Raw genomic sequence first — 13,087 nt, 5'->3', positions numbered from 1 at the left:
TAGATATATTAACTCTTGGATAAGGTGGCAATACACAACTACTATAACATAATTTTAGTAAAATATCTACCTAAGATAAAAATAAAATATGCTTCTGTTTTCCTCTATGTGTAAGTAGAGTAATAAGCATACACACTCAATTATTTCAAAGGATAGTAAGTTTTACTCAATAATGATGTAGAAAAATGCTATACATTTAAAAGTATTGCTCATTTTCTTGGGTAAGATTCATCTTCACTGAGTAGGTATTCTGAGGAAGTAATAATAAGAAAAAATACAGATAATTTTGAAATTACTGCCTATATGGTCAACTCTTAGTAGTTTATCCTTAAAATATGTTCCACAGAGATCTACACTTGATCTTAGCCAAAAGGCCGAGAAGCGATCCACAGAGATCTAATTCTTTGATAATGGAATATCATGGGTTAGTCAAAGTTCAGTGAGAGATTTGTCAGAGGGAGCCAAGTTAAGCATCTTCTATAAGGAGGTTGTCCTCCTGTCTGACTGCTGCTCAAGCTTGAATACCACAGGGCAAACCATTGGGATAGGCAAATGGATACAAACCTGGCAAGATCAAAGGCAAGCTGGAACCTGCAAGTGTGAGCTGCAGCCTACAGGATGAACCAACGTTCCTATCAACTGTCATTGCCTCTGACCCTAGTAGAATGAGGACCCTGAAGAAACAAAGGCCCTTTACTGCAGAGCCAACACACACAAAGGTGCATGTTTAATATACCACTCAGGATCTGGAGAAGATGAATAAGGATCCACTACTTAAAGACATAAATTAATGAGTTATAATGGAGCATTACTCAGTCATAAAAAATGAAATAATTCCATTTGCGGCCACATAAGTGAACCTAGGGCCTATCATAAGTAAAGTAAGTTGGACAGAGAAAGGTATGAGATATTGTTTATATGTGGGATCTAAAAAAATAACACGGATATATTTACGAAACAGAAACAGACTCAAAGATATAGGAAACAAACTTGTGGTTACTAAAAGGGAAGGGCAGGGAGGGAGTATGGGATTAACAGACACAAATTTATATATATAAACAAGGATCTACTGTATAGCACAGGGAACTCTACTCTCAATATTTTGTAATAGACTATAATGGAAAAGACTCTGAAAATCAATATATAAATATATAACTTAATCACTTTGCTATATACCTTAAACAAACACAGCATTGTAAATCAGCTGTGCCTCAGTAAAAAAATACATTAATGATAAAATGTGTATAGTCCCAGAATATATTTTAATATATCTTTCCCAAATAAATTGAATGACTACAAAATAAGTTGCATATTTGCCCATAGAAAAGGAAAAACTTAATGATAGACCTGAGAATTGTTTGCCTCACTGCCCTACTACTTCTACTGGGGTAGCATCTCATATATATGTATATATATATATATATATATATATATATATATATATATATATATGTATATATGTATATGAATATATGTGTGTATATGTATATGAATATATGTGTGTGTGTATATATATTAGTAATACTCGTTAGTATGCAAAACAGATGGAAATATTAGTATTGCAATTCCTATGGAATTTTATTGAGAATTCAGTTTTTCATCATCTATCAAAAGCAAAAGGAAGCGTAAAAACAGAGATTATAAAACATGTTTTCTTTTTTTTTTGGCTTAGGTGTTGGTTTTCATATTCATTGTTTGCCTTTCAGTTAAATGGAAAGTTTTATGTTTTAATGGCTCAATTTATTGTTGCTTCAAAGGATACAATCTGTAAAATAAGTGGGAAAATTTTGTTATTTTCCCCATCAACAATTGATAAAAAGGGATAGAGTGTAATTTCTATAATACATACTATGATTTGTCTTTACTTTTTTATTTCATAAACAGTAGGCATTAAAATCAAATTTTAAAATCGTTTTAAAATACATTTTTAGAATGTGTGTAGTAAAAATAGTTGAAACAGAAAATGTTTTACATGTGAATGAAAGAAAGTCTTTCTGTAAAACAGTAGTAAGAGGAGTTCCCATCATGGCTCAGTGGTTAACAAACCCAACTAGTAACCATGAGGTTGCAGGGTCAATCCATGGCCTCGCTCAGTGGGTTAAGGATCCAGCGTTGCCGTGAGCTGTGGTGTAGGTCACAGATGAAGCTCAGATTCTGCGTTGCTGTAGCTGTGGTGTAGGTCGGCAACTGCAGCTTCAATTTGACCCCTAGCCTGGGAACTTCCATATGCCACAGGTGTGGCCCTAAAAAGATAAAAGACAAAAAAGAAAAAAGAAAAGAAAAGAATTCTGTTCATAAAAACAAAAAACAGTAGTAAGAAAGTTTTTACAGGCTATGGAGAGGAAGGAAGTATGTTGGTGGAAATGGGAATTGTTTCAAGAAGTTGAAAAACAAAGCATATTTTCATTTTTTTGGAAGCGATAAAGGAAAGTTTTTGTTTTATTTTCTCCTCTCCTTTCCACTCACATCTAGGGATTTAAACTAAAGTGGCATTTTCTATATACCACAAAGTCCCCTTTAATTCTCACAATTAAATGAATAGGTAATTAGCCTCATAACCATTTGAGAGTTGAGTAAAACATATATCAAATAATTGTCAGAATTAAATTATATCAGTCAGACTACAAAGCCTGTAATCCTCCTATGTAGCAGATACACTAAATTTCAGTGAATTATATAAGTAGATGCATATAACATTCTGTGACATGTCATAGGATTATTTTTTGAATTCTATTTACATTAATGCCAACATATAATACTTGGAAACACATATAACAAAAAACATACAAATTTTTTTTTTTTAGATCCAACAATTTATTTATTTGTTCTTTATCTTTTCTATGGCCGCACCCATGGCATATGGAGGTTCCCAGGCTAGGGGTCTAATCAGAGCCTTAGCCACCATAGCCTATGGCAATGCTGGATCCTCAACCCCCTGAGCAAGGCCAGGGATCAAACCTTCAACCTCATGGTTCCCAGTCAGATTCACTAACCACTGAGCCAGGACGGGAACTCCGAAAGACATACAAAATTTTTAAATTGAAAATTGCAGAACTTTTCTGAGAAACTTTTTAAATGACCTAAATAAAGGTGAGGTAAACCATGCCCATGGTTTGAAAGACTTAATATGACTTAAAATGACAATTCCCACAAAAGCAATCAATAGACTCTAGATCCAATACAATACTAATAAAAATCAGCAGGTTTTTTGGGGGGGAGGGGATACAAAATGACAAGCTACCAAGAAGAAAAAGCAATGTTCTTCCAGCTTTCTTGAGGTATAACCAAGTCATATATATATATATTTAAGTTATATATCAAGGTTTTGATATATACATAAATTGGAAGGTATACAATATATACACAATCAAGCTAATTAACATATCCATCACCATACATAGTTATCATTTCCTTTGAGCAAGCTGTAAAATGAATAAATATATTAGAGGATTTAAAGTACTTAACGTTAATGTTCCAATAAGTAATATATGATAAATATATAGAATGCAATAGAGAATATAGAAATAGATTTATGCATAAGTGGCCAATGACTTTCAAGATACCAAATCATTTAAAGGGAAAGAAAATCTTTTTGGCAAGTACTGATCACAACAACTTGTACAAGAAATTGATATTTATGTATAGTATATCTATGTGGAACATGAAGAACATTGGCTTTCCTTCACGCCACACACAAAATTAACTCAAAACATATTATATACCTTAGCACAAAAGCTAGACTGATATAAACTTCTAGACAAAAATAAAGCAAAAAATATCTATAATATCAGAGTAGGGAAATGTGTTTTAGGACAAAAAACCAAGCATACTAAATGAAATAAAAATGATAAACTGGACCTGATCAGAATGAAAGACTAAGAAAATAAAAATGCAAATTATAGAATGGGAGAAATATTTACAATATGCACATCTGAGAAAGGATTTACAGGCAGATGTATAATGGACTTTTATAACTCAATCATGAAATGCGAAACAACTCACTAAAAATGGGCAAATATTTGAACAGGCACTGATAAAATAACCATAAAACTAGTCATTAACTAATGAAAGTATGCTCAACAAAAATAGAAATATGGTGAATACAAATTAAAACAAAAAAAGTTGAGATTCTACTAGTTATCTTCTAGAATGATTAATGCTAAAGTGATCAAATAGGTGAGGCTCAGAAGCAACTGAAACTCTCATAATTGCTAGGAGTATAAAACTGAAAGCCACTTTAGAAAACATTGTGAGACCGACCTAAGATAATATTTGCACAGTTGATGTTGGAGAATGTTTTGCCTGTGTTCTTAGGAGTTTGATGGTATCTTGTCTTAAGGTTAAGTTTTTAAGCCATTTTGAATTTATTTTTGTTCATGGTGTGAGGGTGTGTTCAAGCTTCATTGATTTACATGTGGCTGTCCAGTTTTCCCAGCACCGCTTACTGAAAAGCCTGTATTTTTCCCATTTTATATTCTTGCCTTGAAAAAGATACATACACCCATACATACATATTCATTGTAGCACTATTCACATTTACCAAGACATGGAAACAACCTAAATGTCTACTGACAGATGAATGGATTAAGAAGACATGGTATACATACACAATGGAATACTACTCAGGCATACAAGAGAACAAAATAATGCCATTTGCAGCAACATGGATAGAACTAGAGACTCTCATACTAAGTGAAGTAAGTCAGAAAGAGAAAGACAAATACGATATGCTATCAGTTATATCTGGAATCTAATATAGGGCACAAGTGAACCTTTCCACAGAAAAGAAACTCATGAACTTGGAGAACAAACTTATGGTTGCCAAGGGGAAGGGGACGGAGTGGGATGGATTGGGAATTTGGGGTTCAATGACGCAAACTATCGCCTTTGGAATGGATAAGCACTGAGACCCCGCTGTATAACACTGGGAACTGTATGTAGTCACTTATGATTGAGCATGATAATATGATAAAAAGAATGTATATATGTATGTGTGACTGGGTCACCTTACTGTACAGTAGAAAATTGACAGAATACTGTAAAACAGCTATAATGGAAAAAAATAAAAATCATTAAAAACAAACAAAAGACATTGTGTATGTTTCTTAAATAATTTAAATTTTACTGTATGAATCGAACTTTCCACTCCTAGATGCTTATGCAAAAGAAATGAAAACGCATGTCTACGCAAAGACATGTACATTAATATTCATAGCAGCAAAATTCACGACAGTAAAAAATTGAAAACAAACTGCGTGGCCATCAACAAATATATGAATGAATAAAATGTATTATGTCTTTCAACAGAATACATCTCAGCAACAAAAGGAAACAAATTACCGATAAACACAACCTAAAGGATGAATCTCAAAACCATGTTGAATGAAAAAAAAGCCAGAAAAAAGATAGTGCATATAAAATGCATAGGAACAAGAAGCATTGCTAAGTCCAGGGGTAGAAGCTAGGACGTATTGCCAGAGGCGTGAAAAATGTGTGTAAGGGGAGAATAGGGGGTGGAAATGTACTAGATTTTGATCATTATGGTGATTGCAGAGATTTATAACATTGTAAAATCATTGAACTGTACAGTTGAAATAGATGAAGTTTACTGTACATAACTCATTCCTCAATAAAATCAATGAGGAATCAGTAAAATTTATAACTAAAAATCTTCTTAATATGATGAGTAATCTAATTTGATGGGAGTTCTTTGAAATATCCACAGTCCTAGTATTTTTTTAACATGATTCATAAATGCATTTGATTGACCTACTAGGAGGTATAGTAGCACTTAGCAAGAATCAGCAGAATTGTACATTTTATTTAAATTGAAAAGATTTTTAAAATGCTAGATTGATTCAGGAAATATAAATGTACTGCAACTTGTTTCTTTTTTTAAAGAAGATGAATATAAATTGGAAAAACTCCTTGGAAAGTTGACTAAAAAAGCAGCACTGTGCACTGAAATGTATAGAATCAATTGTCTATTTCTCAGAGTTCCAAAAGTCTCAGAAATTTTGTCAAGAAAACAAGAAAATGCACTAAAATCTCTCATGTAGACATCAATATCATTTAGGTTTTTGAAATACATTTTTGTCCATTATTTATTATTCTATTTGATTATTTTTATACAACGATTATGAGAAAAGAAAGAAAGAAGAAAGAAAGAAGGAAAGAAAAAGAAAGAAAAAGTAAGAAAGGAAGGAAGGAAGACCCCCGACAATGGCATGTGGAAATTCCTGGGCTGCGGATCAAATCCAAGCTGTAACAGCTGCAGCAATGCCTGGTCCGTAAACCCGAGTGTCACAGTGGGAACTCCTCCCTGTTCTTTATATCTACTTTGCCATCTCCAAAATATCTAATGGAAATTGACCATGTGGACAAAAACAAATTAGTTGCCACAATGATACAGGAAATAACAGTAATGTCTCCTACTCTTAGAAATACTACCTATGAAATTGAATTTAAATTGAGCATGTCTTGAATTTCAAATGTTATTACAATATCCTATATTATTGACAATGTATTTTCATCCAATTAAACTGAAGATTATAAAACAGTAAAGTACTAAATAAATCTGCTGGCTTCCAAAGGATAGCAGCTAATCTTTGAATTTTAAAACTCTGTATACATCATAATGTTTTGATAAGAAAAGGGTAATTCAAAATATCTGCCTATTCTGAAATAGCCATGAACAATAAAAATTTCAATAAAAAAATAAATGATTGAGGACAATAGAATAGGGCTTAAAACAGTATCATTTTTGTTGCATACATAACTAAGGTTTTGGAATATATGTCATATTCCAAGAGAGCCTGTACTACAATCAATATGCTTGACTACATTAAACCCATGTGCTTTAGAGGGAAAAACATCTGGAATACTGGAAGAATACTTTTAATAGTGTCCTGGAGTTATTAAAACAAAGTAGCATAAACTGGGTAACCTATACAACAGAAATGTGGGGTTTCACATTTCTGAAGGCTAGAACTTAAAAGTCTAAAATCGAAGTGAGGGCACGTTCGATTCCTCCCAAGGACAGTGAAGGTGAATCTGCATCATGTCTTTCCCAGCTTCTGTTAGCTTCCAGAGTCCTTTGGCTTGTGGATGGTGTTCTCTCTGTGCCTTCACATTGTCTTTCCTCTGCATGTCTGTCTCTGTATTTTAAAATGTCCCATTTTTATAAGGACACCAGTCATACTGGATTAGGGTAGACGAATGATTTCATCTTAACTCAATCAGCTGCAAAGGTCTTATTTAAAAATAAGATCACCTTTGGAGTGTCCGTCATGGCTCGGTGGAAACAGATTTGACTAGTATCCGTGAGGACGCAGGTTCACAGGTTAGATCCCTGACCTTGCTCAGTGGGTTAAGGACCCAGTGTTGCTGTGAGCTGTGGTGCAGGTCACAGACACAGCTTGTCTGGTGTGGCTGTGGTGCGGGCCAGCAGCTACAACTCAGATACAACCCCTAGCTTGGGAACCTCCATATGCTGGGGGTGTGGCCCTAAAAAGACAAAAAAATTAAAAAAAAAAAAATAAGATCACATTCACAGGTCCTGCAGGTTAAGACTTCAGGTTTTTTGGGAGGAACACAATTCAATTCATAACAAGTACTTCAGGTATTACTGCAAAGTATCTCAAGATATATTTGGGGCATAATAGAATATGAGATTATTTAGCATCTTTTGTATATTGTTTTCTCTACACTCTCAGGCTTTAAAATAACATGTGTGATTACAGTCTCTGTAACATGAGAAATCTAGTCAAAATAAGCTAGTCAAAAATATGATAAAGCTAGAGAGTTGAATGGATAAATTACGTTATATTCCATCTTAATTGACTGTATATTGACTTGAATACGAAAAAGAAGTAATTACTAAGATGCAGCAAAGTTTCATTGAACCTAAGTTTTTTCTTGGTTATATATGGATATTACATGGTTAATGAATAAAATATACACTAATGATTATTTTAACTACCCAATGCATTTTTATTGTGTTAAAATAGGTAAAAGTGTATTAGGAGACGGGAGCTTTTAGTGTATTTTATTTAATACGTAATACCTAAATATTATTACTGAAAGAACATAAACTTGGCTAATTGACTTAAAACATATCTGATATAAGAATTCACAATAATCTTAGCTTTATTTTTTAATTTTTTATAATTTTACGGCCACACCTGTGTCATGTGGAAGTTCCTGGGCCACGGATTGAATCTGAGCCACAGATGATACCCACACCACATCTGTGGCAATGCTAGATCCTTTGTGCCAGGCCGGGGATCAACCTGCACATCCACAGCAACCAGAGCCCCTGCACTCAGGTTCTTAACCTACTGCGCCATGGCAGGAACTCCCACACAATTGTCTTAGCTTTAAAATTTACAAATGGAATGAGATGGGAGGAATATCCTAAAAGACAGTAGAATCAAATTTAAAATAAATAATAAACACCTCATTTGATTTAAATAGTAAACCCAATCAGGATGTATTACTATTAGATACAGAAAAAGGAAGAGATATTTTATGCCAAAAATGCATTAATTTAATAAAATATGGAATACATTTTACATCTTTATTAAAGATGAATAAAATAACAGAAGAAATACAGAATAATGTCATTTAAGTAAAATTCAATTATTCTGTTTTAGTCTGTGTTTTCTACTGTTTAATTACATTGTCCATTTCTTCACATGAAATTGTAATAAACACATGGCAAACAAGAATGATATGTGAATATATATCTGACATAACTTGGTGGTGTTTAATATAGACTGATTCAAATATTTGAACATATATCATTTGTAATATTATTTGGAATATGATGGGACCTTGACTGACATAACTAAAGAGATTAGGATTAGAATAAAATTAGATTTAAAAGCTAAGAAATCCTGTTCAATGTGAGGAATACCTACCGTGTCCTGGTAAATTTTCACTGTTCAGAGAAAACAAGGGGATTGATATTGTTCTTAGTCCTTTAAAGAACATGTTATCCTATTTCAAACAAGCCACTCGAATGGAAGCAGCCACAGATCTACAGAGTTTTTACAGGGAAACCAGAATAGTTTTTCCTAATGATATTTATTTTGTCTTATTTTATGTTATGTTTATTTTATTTTACTGTATTTTGTTTTATGTCTTTTTAGGGCCACACCCATGGCATACGGAAGTTCCCAGGTTAGGGTTGAATCAGAGCTGTAGCTGCTGGCCTACACCATAGCCACAGCAACATGGGAGCAAAGTCACTTCTGTGCCCTACACCACAGCTCGTGGCAATGCCAGATCCTTAACCCACTGAGCAAGGCCAGGGATCGAACCTGCATTCTCATGGAAGTTAGTCAGATTCGTTTCACTGAGCCATGATGGAAACACCCCTAATAATATTTTAAAGTGTACTTCTGCACTTCTTGGTTATGTAATGAGGAGACATGATGAGTTGTAATAGTCAATGTGTCTATAATTCCAATGGGGTTTACAGTAATCTCTGAGATTTACAAAATAGAGTATTTCCATTTCAAAGCAAGAGTTTTTTATTTATTTGTTTATTTATTTTATTTCAACTTACGTTTATATATGAGTGGTACATTGACTTCACCCATAGTTTTTAGACAATTCTGCAGAAATAAGAATCTTGAATAAGTAATTCACTCCTTATACTGGTTGAGATGATGGTGTTCTGTTCATAGTAAGTTACACCCTGATAGTCTACTTGGGTTGACGTCAGTAATAAGATAAAAGCAGAAGATGTAACATTTAGATAGAATCACAAGTCAAGCCTTGGACATCTCAATGGAAAGCACCATAGGAGGCTGCCATTAACCATCAGACTGGGGAACTGATTTGATTTGATAAATTTAATACGATTCAAATTCTGATCCCTGACCTCATGATTAAGTAGCACCTAGAAGGTGAAACATATACTTATTTGATGATGACTGTCTAGCAACCAAGGACTGTGGAGACTAATTTTAAAATGAAAATTATAAAAGTTAATCTGGGTTGACTGGTGCCCTTCGGCCAATAAATTCTCTCTGGGATTAGGCTATATGGGGATACAAATCATAACAAATACACAAATAAGGATATGGCTCAAATATGGGGAGTGATCTGAATAATTTAGTTTTCTGATGGCAATGTGCAAAAAAGCTTATGTGCTCAGCCCCACAAAAAACTGAAACTACCAACAATAGAAAAGAAACCCCTCATTTGAAGAGTATTCAGGTTTAGGCAAAAAAACTTGTTGTCCCCTCTAGCTAAGTGGTTTGACCGACATTACACAGATAATTAATTGAGTTAATAGGGACACAAAGTTCAGACACTAGTTAATTGAGTTAATAGGGAGAGCAGGTTCAAAGGTCTTTCTTACAAATGAGTCCTCAGTAAGGCCAAAGATAAAATTCATGCCTGATGGAGTCTTGATTCTGAAAACATTTTATCACTTTACAATAAAACTTTAATTCATGTGTATTTCTTTCACTGTGAAATTCAGTGAGTGGTCCTGCAAATAAAAACACTCATTTTCCAGCTTAGCTGCAATCCTTACTGTGTTTTTGGATAATCTTTAACAAAACTAACACATGACTTGATGTAATTTTGATTTTTTCCTGAGAATTATTATTTTCTTCATAATACTCTAAAAGTAGAAAATGCACAGAGTACAGCTATAAAAATAAAAGGTTTTATTTTTCTTTATTTTTTTTTACTGTTTGCCAGCATTTATTATCATGGGAAACGTTGCCAAGTGGGCAAAACGCGGATCTTGGAGGTGGTGAAAAAACCTTAGACTTTCTTTTTTTCTTTTTCTTTTCTCTTTTTTTTTTTTTTTTTTTTTTTGTATGTGTATAAGGCAAAGACATCCAATGTAGCAAAAGACGAAGAGGCTCTTCTTCCTGACTCAGGATGGGTGGGGTGTATGGGTTGGGTCTAAGGTCTGTTCTTGCTTTGGAAGCTCTTGCTTTAATGGTTCTGTTTGGAGAATGTGGGAGATTTCACTGGGAACCAGGGACCTGACTGGTCATATCTTCTCTCCTCTTCACACACTCTTGCTTAAATATGCTCATCCAAAGATGTATTTAATCTTTACAACTGATCCTTATTCAGATTTAAGTATTTCAGTGTCTCAATGAGTTCATTGGGTCATTGGAGCAGTTGAGTTTTTGGAGTGCTCTTAGACAACGCTCTAGTCTGACTTCAGAAATAGTGTCTCAGACTAAAGGCCTCATCTCACTGTTACTACCTCAGTTTATTACCCTATTTACAATTTTTCTAAGTCCTGGATAGTGTTCATATTTGGGATATGTTTTTCTTTTCAAAAACTATTTTTAAATCCAGTGCAGGGGTTCTGGTCATGGCTCAGCAGGTGAAGAACCCTACTAGTATCAATGAGGTTGTGGGTTTGATCCCTGGCCTGGCTCAGTGGATTAAGGATTTGGTGTTTTTGCAAGTAGGTTGCAGATGCAGCTTGGATACAGCATTGCTGTGGTGTAGGCTGGCAGCAAAAAAGAAGAAAGTTTTCCTATTTTTTTAGGGTCACACCTAGGGCATATGGAAGTTTCCCAGGCTAGGTGTCATATCAGAGCTATAGCCACACAACACCAGATCTGAGCTGAGTCTGCAACCTACATCACAGCTCATGGCAATGCCTGATCCCCCACCCACTGAGCAAGGCCAGGGTTCAAACCCGAATCCTCATGGATACTCATCAGATTCCTTTCTGCTGTGCCACAATGGGAACTCCATAAGTACTTTGTATTTTAGCAGAGTTTGGGAGATATGTGTGTCTGTTGAAGTCTATATCATATCTGTCTATTATCTGTCTACCCATCATTTGTCTGTTTTTTTTTTTTTTCTTTTTCATCTGCACCACAGTATATGGAAGTTCCTGGGCCAGAGATTGAATCTGAGCTTGAACTTCAAACTGCACCATAGCTGCAGCAACACATGATTCTTAACCCATTGTGCCTGGCCAAGGCTCAAACCCACTTCTTCACAGAGACAAGCCAGATCTTTAACCCCCTGTACCACAGTGGGAACTCCCCATCTATCTCTCTATTGACAGAGGTATATACCCTTCTAAAAAAATATGGATTTATTTCTTTAAAAACTGTATGAGAAAACATTTATATAGACCAACTAATGGTAAAATTTCATTAAAATTTTCTTCCTATATTGGAGTGCTTTTTATCTTTTTCTTTTTAACAGCAATGTCTGACCAATAGCCTTGTTCAGCAGATTACAGTAAAGATAGCTATTGTGCTTTGAGAATTTACACCAGGCCCTCTGCCAAGTGCTTTACATACAGTATCACAATGAATTCTTGCAAAAATTTAAGCATGAGCTATTATTATCTTCAATTTACCAATGCATATTGACAACTATAGAGACTAAAAATCTTGGCTAAAGTACAGAAATCATTTGATGATGAAAAAGGTGTTTGAAACCCATCTATGTTAGTTCAGAGGCTCTGCTCTTCTCCAGCATATAAGGCTGTCTGTTAGACATGTCTTAAATCTTGGAATCTTCAAGATTCCCTCTTTCCATTCCCTCTTCCTGCTTTCCAGTTCAGACAAGCATCATGTCCCTTTTTTTTTTTCCAATTACTACAAGCACCTGCTTATTGATTTGCTGCCTCCACAACATAAATTTAATCAAGTTATTCACTACTCCACTGCTTAAAACATGTCCAAACAAGACAATTTATTACCTGATTCCTGCTTCCCTTTATAGCCTTAGCCCTCAAAGTCCCTTGTTTATAGCTAGTGTTCTAATTTTACTTTTTGTCTTTACTTTACAGGCGATGTCAAGTTATCTCTTGGCTTGATACCCATACCTGCCTCTTCTCTGACTGCTTTTCCTAGAAAATGTTATGTCTTCATGTCCTAACTCAAATATGACATCTTTCTCAAAAACTGGTCTCACCTGAAAAATCCTGCCTAGGTGTTTGTACCACGATTGCTCCTGGATAGTCCACTAGCCTCCTTGGTTTGAAAGGCAAGCCTGTCAGTGAAGAGGGAAAATTCGCACATTATTGAGGAATGAATGTCAGTGTGAATCTGGAGGACTTCTCCATCATTCCACCTGC

The 13,087-nt window shown here is 34.6% G+C and overlaps 1 pseudogene; it reads right to left on the bottom strand.

Moving 5' to 3' along the window:
• Nucleotides 1-253: 253 nt before the first annotated feature.
• On the bottom strand, nt 254-386 carry LOC125114610 (uncharacterized; annotated as a pseudogene).
• Between the last annotated feature and the right edge of the window lie 12,701 nt (nt 387-13,087).

Source organism: Phacochoerus africanus, chromosome 1 (assembly GCF_016906955.1).
Source record: "Phacochoerus africanus isolate WHEZ1 chromosome 1, ROS_Pafr_v1, whole genome shotgun sequence".
NCBI classification, from domain to species: domain Eukaryota; kingdom Metazoa; phylum Chordata; class Mammalia; order Artiodactyla; family Suidae; genus Phacochoerus; species Phacochoerus africanus.
This window is presented reverse-complemented; position numbering and strand designations above follow the sequence as displayed.